This window comes from Echinops telfairi, unplaced genomic scaffold (assembly GCF_000313985.2).
Source record: "Echinops telfairi isolate 266 unplaced genomic scaffold, ASM31398v2 ScPeMD7_9;HRSCAF=40, whole genome shotgun sequence".
In the NCBI taxonomy this organism is placed as follows: domain Eukaryota; kingdom Metazoa; phylum Chordata; class Mammalia; order Afrosoricida; family Tenrecidae; genus Echinops; species Echinops telfairi.
In genome coordinates this window covers 97,062,766-97,070,640 of record NW_022103906.1, presented here as the reverse complement: position 1 = coordinate 97,070,640, position 7,875 = coordinate 97,062,766, and positions in this window count along the sequence as shown.

Sequence of the window (7,875 nt, the reverse complement as noted above, 5' to 3'; positions counted from 1 at the left end):
GAGAGAGAAGAGAGGAGGGGGAGAGAGAAGAGAGGAGGGAGAGAAGACTGCACAGGCTCTGTAAACTGAACCGCGGATTCACCCAGAAACACCCAGGGAAGCGGCAGGCTGAGCAGTCAGTGTTTGTTTTTTGTAGATGGGACATGCTGCTGCGCACTTCCAGCTTTTTATACTCCACGCTGGCGGCTGAAGTCCTTTGTTTCTCTATCCGAGAGGGCTGCCGCCACCAACTGGATGCCCTTGTTCTTAGGGGCTCATGGAGTTAAGCGGGCGGTTGTGGTTGCTCCTGAATTCTCCGTGGATTCACACAGTCATGCTTTCCTGTGCTGTAGTCGAACCAGTCTGAAGACAGGTGTGGGGCAGGCTCTGGTCCCTACTGACACACCAGGTCACCCCAGGCCCCCTCATCCATCTGCTGGATGGAAGGAAACAGCGCAGGAGGGTCAGGCAGGAGGTTTTCATGGGCCAGGCCCACAGAATCGGTCCCTTCTGCCACCTCCCTGCAGGCAGACAGGGTATAGTGACTTCCTAACCTGCAAACTCCCAGAGGGCAGGGCCGATTTCTTCCGGATCTCCCGCCAAGGTCCAGCATGGGGCCTTGAGGAAACCTCAAGAAAGGGCAGCTGTGCAAGACAGGGTCGTGGGCACTGTGTGTTGGCCTTGGCTTTCCCCTTGGCCTGCTGTGGGCCCTCTCCGAGCTGCGAAGTGGCAAGACGGAACCCTCAGAAGGCTGCTATCTCCCCACCCTTCTACCTCGACCAGAGACGCTGCATTTTCAACAGGTCCCTGGGTGGGCATCCCTGTACACTTTCACTTACAGAAAGGGGTGTGTGGGGCGGGGGGGCATGGAGACAACTACCGAAGTAGATGGTGGCTGGGAGTAAGGGGAGGGGATGGAATCCATGGAGCGACAGTGGCCCGTTGTGGCGGCACTGATTCCGTCTCGCCTGGAAGCCAGAGGACGGAGTAGACAGAATGCCCTCTAAGGGTTCCGGGCTTCACAGCTGTACAGAAGCTCACCGCCATGCCGCAACCTTCCCCAAGGAGGGGCTGATGGGTTCGAACTGCTGACCTTTGAGCTGGCAGAAGTCATCTCTGAACCTACGTCGAAAAGCTCTTTCCAGGAAGGAGTGCTTAACCACCGTGCCACTAGGGCAGTGGTTCTCAACCTTCCTCTGGCCGCGACCCTTTCATACAGTTCCTTGTGTTGTGGCGACCCCTTAATCATAACATTATTTTCATTGCTACTGTCATGTAAATATCCAATAGGCAGGATGTATTTTCCTTGTTACAAATTGAACATAATGAAAGCATAGTGATTCATCACAGAAACAACATGTAATTACATATTGTGAAATATTTCTAATGACAAATAAATGAAATTTTGTCTTGAAGCGTGGTGTAGCATGAGTTTAACAGTCTTCACGCCAGCGCGTGTCTGCATGTGGGCGGACCCGCCTGGAGATGGGTAGAGGAGCGGTGTCTCCATTCCTAAGACCATCAGAAATAGGTGTTTTCTGATGAAGTTAGGGGACCCCTGTGAAAGGGTCATTCGACCCCCCAAAGGGGTCTCGACCCATAGGTTGAGAAGCACTGCACTAGGGCCCTGCAAACCGTTGGGTCCTGCTTTTTACAGACCGGGAAACTAAGGTCCAGAAATGGAGCCTTCGTCCAAGTTCAGAGCAGCGACAGAGGCAGAAAGGAAGCCTGCACCCCATCTCCTCATACCCACCCCCTCCCTCCACCACCAGCCCCTGGCAGCCAGGGGTCTCCTTCCCGTCTCTGCAGGCTGAGCTGCATTTAGGGGAACTTCATAGGTACAGCACTGTGTGTGATGTCGTCTTTGGGCTCTGCTTTCTTTCACTTGGCATGATGATTTTGAGATGCATCTGTTGTTAGGTAGTTAGGTAGATTAAGGTCATAATCGTTTTTTCTTTCTTCCTGCCTCTGTCCCTCCCTCCTCTCCTCTCTCCCTGTTATAGGACTGCACCACATTGCCTTTATGCATTCTCTGTGGATGGACGGATGCTCTGGTTGGTTCCAGCTGGGGCTGATGTGAGCATCCATGTGCAAGTCTCCTGGTGACTTGTGCTGCCCTTTCTCGTGGGTAACTAGCCAGGGGTGGAGTGGTCAGGGGATGTTTACCTTGCCTGGAATCCAGGATGCTTACACCCTTTTATGTTCCCTCCAGCGATGCATACAATTTCCAGCTACTCCACATCATGGTCAACATTTGGTAATCATCACTCTTGCCCCCTCCCCCCTTTGGGGGGCATGGTCAGTCTTAAATTCCATTTTCTTTTCAACGGGTTTATTGGCATATCATTCACACATCATACCATTCAATAGTGCAGACATGACTACAACAGTTTTGGGACATTTTCTTCCATCTGATATTCACTCACGCCCCCCCCCCCAACCTCCTCTGCTGTAACTCAAGGAACTAGAACCCCGTTACTGTCTCTAGATTCACCCATCCTGGATTTCATAGACAGAGAACATTATAAAGCAAGCAGATAAACAAAACCTAATGAAGTAAAACAGATAAAACCTCAACCAAGCAGAAAATATTTAAAACTAGAACAAATTTAAGTGGATCCGTAGGGTGATCAAATAATAAGGTGCTACATTTTAAAGTACCTGCTTCTACAGGAATCCACTTTTCACTGTATTCTGCATATTAGCAAGGGTTTTCACATTCTTGGTGTATGGGCAGAGGGGGATACACCAGAAACTTAATCCACATGCATTTCCCTTCAATTAAAATAAAACAAAATTGACACAGTTTTAAAATGGATCACAAGGGAGATCAAATGATATTACATTTTGACTTAACCACGTCTGCCATCATCAACTTTGTAATGCTCTCTGACTGATACCAGGGCTATTCGCATCCTTCAACTCTGATCAGAGGAGATTGGCTTAACCCATGTGTGGATCCTGATCATGGATTTTCAGTTTCCACTGTCATCCATAGCCTCCTACAAACCAGGCGTCCACCATGTAAGCCCTGCTGCCTTTCCCTCTTTCAGGTTTGGATTATTTACGATCTGGATCACACAGGCTGGTGTGCTTTTCCCATGTGGACTTAGTTGACGTCTCACTTAGCTGCTTGTTTGAGGATAAGCCGTTAAGACCCCAGTGCTAATCTTTCTGATAGCTGGACATCATCTAATTTCTTCATCACATTTTCTAGAGCGTCCATATCTAGAACGATCTCTTCATGCGGCTGAGCACCAGGCAGGGCCATGTCATAAGAACTAATTGCTCTTAGACTGGGGCAAGGGTGAAGTGCAAGCCCCAAATCCATCCATGCATGTATGGTTCGTACATGTCTCTGGTTCCCTTAGAGACATCATTGTCAGTTTACGTCAGAGAACATTATCAATCATCCTCCTGGGACATCCCTTCCACTGCCATCGAGTCAATGCTGCCTCATAGAGACCCTTTAGGGCAGGGTAGAGCTGCCCCTGTGAGTCGCCAAGCCTGCAAGTCTTCACAGGAGCAGAAAGACTCATCCTTCCCCTACAGAGCTGGCGGGTGGTTTCGACCTGCTGACCTTGCGATTAGCAGTCCAGTGAGTAACCACTAAGCATTAATAGCATTCTTAGTGTAGTCCATGGTATAGAATTTAAAACGCTGTTGAGAAAAGGAAGTTATATGAGTCTAGGCCAGCGTGAATCACCGCAGTACATGCATCGTTGACCTGTACACATTAAGCTCCTAAGTTACTGGACCCTATTTACACAAACAATGGGGTTAGTCTTAGGGCAAATGTTCCAATGATATTCACTCACCACAGCAGAGCCACGCCTACCAGATTAATACATGTCATCATGAAGCAAGGAGGGTATTAAAATAGTATTAAAACATGGTAGTTCTGGGACACCGTTCATTGGGCACCCTCAAGACAAGAGAGTTGAAACCAAAGTCCAGCATCTGGTAGCTCTATGCCCTTCGGGTCACGCTCATCTGCTTCTTCTCACACTAGGGAGTTCCAGCCTGAAGTCCAGTGGCTACAGGTGAATTTGAGGTACAGTCCAGTTCACTTAGTGGGGTTTCCGCATCCAGTATGTCAGGTGTAGGCTATGAAGGATGTTGTGCACCTCAAAAGAAGAGTCTAAAGTCCCTGTAGTGAATAGCGCACAGACAGGGTCACCAAGGCTACATAGAAACGAGGTCAAGGGTGTCCATTAGGAACCTAGCACCTGGTCTGTTCTCCCCGTGGGTTCCACGTAAGTGTTATTGTGGGTTTCTTCCCTGTTGGGAGGTGGCTCCTTCCCGCTTCCCACCAACAGAGATAGCATGGCCTTCTCGGAGACATACGTGCCCCCCTCACCCCTATCTTGACTCCAATTTCCAAGGAGGCTTCCTTCCCCCTCTGGTTGAGTGTCTGTTGGGTTGGGGTGACCTTAGCACCACTTTGTCTCACAGTTTTCTTTTCTTTCAGTCCTGCCCCAAACACTACGAGGTAGCTATTTTTGTCCTGTGCTGTGAGTAGGAACAGCAGTCTCCTTTAACCGTTTGATACAAATGGCCTGGGTCTCCCTGACCACCTTTGAGCTACTGCTCAAGGCCCACTCTTTAGAGGCCCTGCTCTGTCTCCTCTCTTTCCTGCACCTTCATCTTTCTCTCTCTCCCCTGACTCTTCCTCCTTACCCACAACACTCCCAGATTTAAAGCAAATTCACTGCCATTCAGTTCATTCTGAAACACAGGGGCCTTGTAGGACAGGTTCCTATACTCATAGGACAGAGGACAACTGCCCCCTGTGGGTTTCCAAGACTGTAACTCTTTAGGGGAGTAGAAAACCTCATCCTTCTCCACAGAGCAGCTGGTGATTTTGAACTGCTGCCCTTGCAGTTAGTAGCTCCACATGTAACTCAGTACACCATCCGCGTTCCTTCTGTAAAACTCAGCGTGATAGTCACATCATCTGGTGTCAATTTGGGACTTGAGAGGATTAAGAGTGAAGGGCTGGAATCTTGTCTGTCAATCAGGTCATAGCCAATGAGGCCTCTGTGTAGGCATAGCCTTCTTCTAAGGATTCTGGGAAATCCTGTTCTTTCCTAGTTGGAAGCGGGAGATTCTGGCTCTCGGCTCACTCCCTGTGAGACACTCTACTGACAAGGCTGACTCCCTGCTGGAGAAGCCACGTGGAGACTCCTGCCAACACTGAGATGCTTACAACGTCACTGGATCCAAAGCATTTCTACCCACTGGCCTGTGATTGTCTTGCATTCGGCGTCATTACATGTGTTTTGTGAGTCAGAAGAGGAATTTATAGATTGGTATTGGACATTGGAGTTTCTATGGGCTTGGACTAGACTGGGTTGGGATGCTTTCTTAATGTGCAGTTACCCTTTATATAAAACACTCTCTTATCCATATATGAGTGTCTATGAATTTGTTTCTCTAGTCTACCCAGACTAACACACTCAGCCTATCCTCAATAAATCATCCATGTACAAGTTCCGAAGGAGCACAGTGAAGTGTTCTGGAATTTCCATTCTCCTCAAGATTATCCATAGTTATGATTCACACAGTCAAATGCCTTAGCGTAGGCAATAGAACTCAAGTAATCATCTTTCTGGTATTCTCTGCTTTCAGCCGAGATCCATCTGACATCAGCAATGACATCCCTTGTTCCACTTCCTCTTCTGAATCTGGCCTGAACCTTTGGCAGCTCCCTGCTAGTGCACTGCTGCAACCATCGTTGGGCGATCTTCAGAAACATTTTACTTGCATGCCCTCTCAGTGATACTATCCTATAGTTTGAACATTCTGTTGAATCACCTTTCTTCGAAATGAGTCGAAATACGGATCTCTTCCAGTCAGATGGCCACGCCGCTGTCTTCCACGTTTCCTGGCAGAGATGAGTGAGTGTTTCCAGTGCTTCATCAGCTTGTGGAAACATTTCAGTGGGCATTCCATCACTCTCTGGGGCCTTGGTTTTGGCTGATGCTTTCAGTGCAGCTTGGACTTCCTTTAGAACCGCTGGTTCTTGCTCATATGCTACCCCCTGAAATGGCTGAATGTCAACTAGTTTTTTGGTACAATGACCCTGTGTATTCTTTCCATCTTCTTTTGCTATGGAACTTCTACATGGATCAAGAGGCAGTTGTGAGAACAGACCAAGGGAATACTGCATGGTTTAAAACCAGGAAAGGTAGGCATCCAGGTTGTATCCTCTCACCATACTTGTTCAATCTGTATGTTGAGCAAATCATCAGAGAAGGTGGATTATAAGAAGAATGCATTCTCAGAATTGGAGAAAGGCCTAGGAACAACCTTCCATATTCAGATGACATAGCTTTGCTTGCTGAAGGTGAGGAGGTCTTGAAGTACATGCCAATGAAGATGAAGGATTGTAGCCTTCAGGATGGATTATAATCCGATGTAAAGAAGACCAAGATCTTCACCACTGGACCACATGGAGAAAAGATTGACGTTTCCAAGGATTTCATCTTGCCTGAATCCACAACCAATGCTCATGGAAGCAGCAGTCAAGAGATTAAAAGATGAATTGCATTAGGTAGTTCTGTTGTATAAGACCTCTTCAGAAAAAAAAAAAAAAAAGACCTCTTCAGAGTATTGAAAAGTAAGGGGGCTACTTTGGGGACTAAGGTATACCTGACTCAAGCGTCATGTGCATGTGAAAGTTGAACACTGTGCATGTGAAAGTTGGACATCGAGTAAGGAAGACTGAGGAATTGATGCGTTTACATTGTGGTGCTGGGAAGAACATTGAAAGCATCGTGGACTGCTAAAAGAGCAAACTCATCTGCCGTGGAAGAAGTATGATCAGAGTGCTTCTCGGAGGCAAGGCTGGGGAGACTTCGTCTTACATACTTTGGACATACTGTCAAGAGAGACTGGTCCCTGAAGAAGGACATCCTGTTTGGTAAAGTTGAAGCACAGCATAAAAGATGAAGGCTCTCAGCCAGATGGGTTGACCCAGTGGGCTTAAGCATAGGAACAATTGTCAGGCCGGCTCAGGACCAGGCAGTGTTTCCTTCTGTCAGGCAGAAGGTCGCTATGGAAGGAAACCAATTCAAAGGCACCAAACACAGCAACACCCTAAATAAAGTCTCCCTCGGCTCACCTGCCCCAGATCCCCGCCTCCTTCTTGGCCAGGTTGATCGCATTTAATCCACCCTGTATCCAGGACCTGACCTCCTGTTTACTTCTCAACCCGTGGTAGTTTGGCCACGGTGATCGTCACCTAGGGCAGAAATCGCTACGCAATAGACTTTCTACAACATAAGTCCGGCAGCAAGCTCTTTTCCCAACTGTCTAGCACCCCGGGGGCTCGTCCTCAACTCCAGATTCATGTCCATCTGAGATCTGGCCATGAAAACTTGCACGCACCCACACATCTTTGTGTGGCATACATTTCCCCCTCTTGGATAAAGATCTAAAAGTAGAATCGCCGGGTCATCGGTAGGATGTGTGCATTTAATTTTTAAGAAATGAAACAATTTTCCAAAATGATTCTACCCCCTTTCCTACCTCCAGCAATGCATGTGGGTTCCATTTTCTCTGTGTCCCAGCCAACACTTGGAATGACCAGCCTTTTCTTTGATCCACCCTAGGGAAAATAAAGTCACATCTCATTGTTTTGTTCTGCTTTCCCCTAATGACTAATGACCCGATGCCCCCTTTCCCCAGTGGGTAAGTTCCTTTCTTTTTTTTTTTTTAATCAATTTATTGGGGCTCATAAAATTCATCACAATACATAGATCAATTGTGTAGAGCACATCTCTACATTTGTTGCCCTCATCATTCCCAAAATTCGCTTGCCTCTTGGGTTCCCGGAATCAGCTCATTTTCCTCCCCCCCCTTCCTCTGCCCCCCTCCCCCATGCACCCTTGA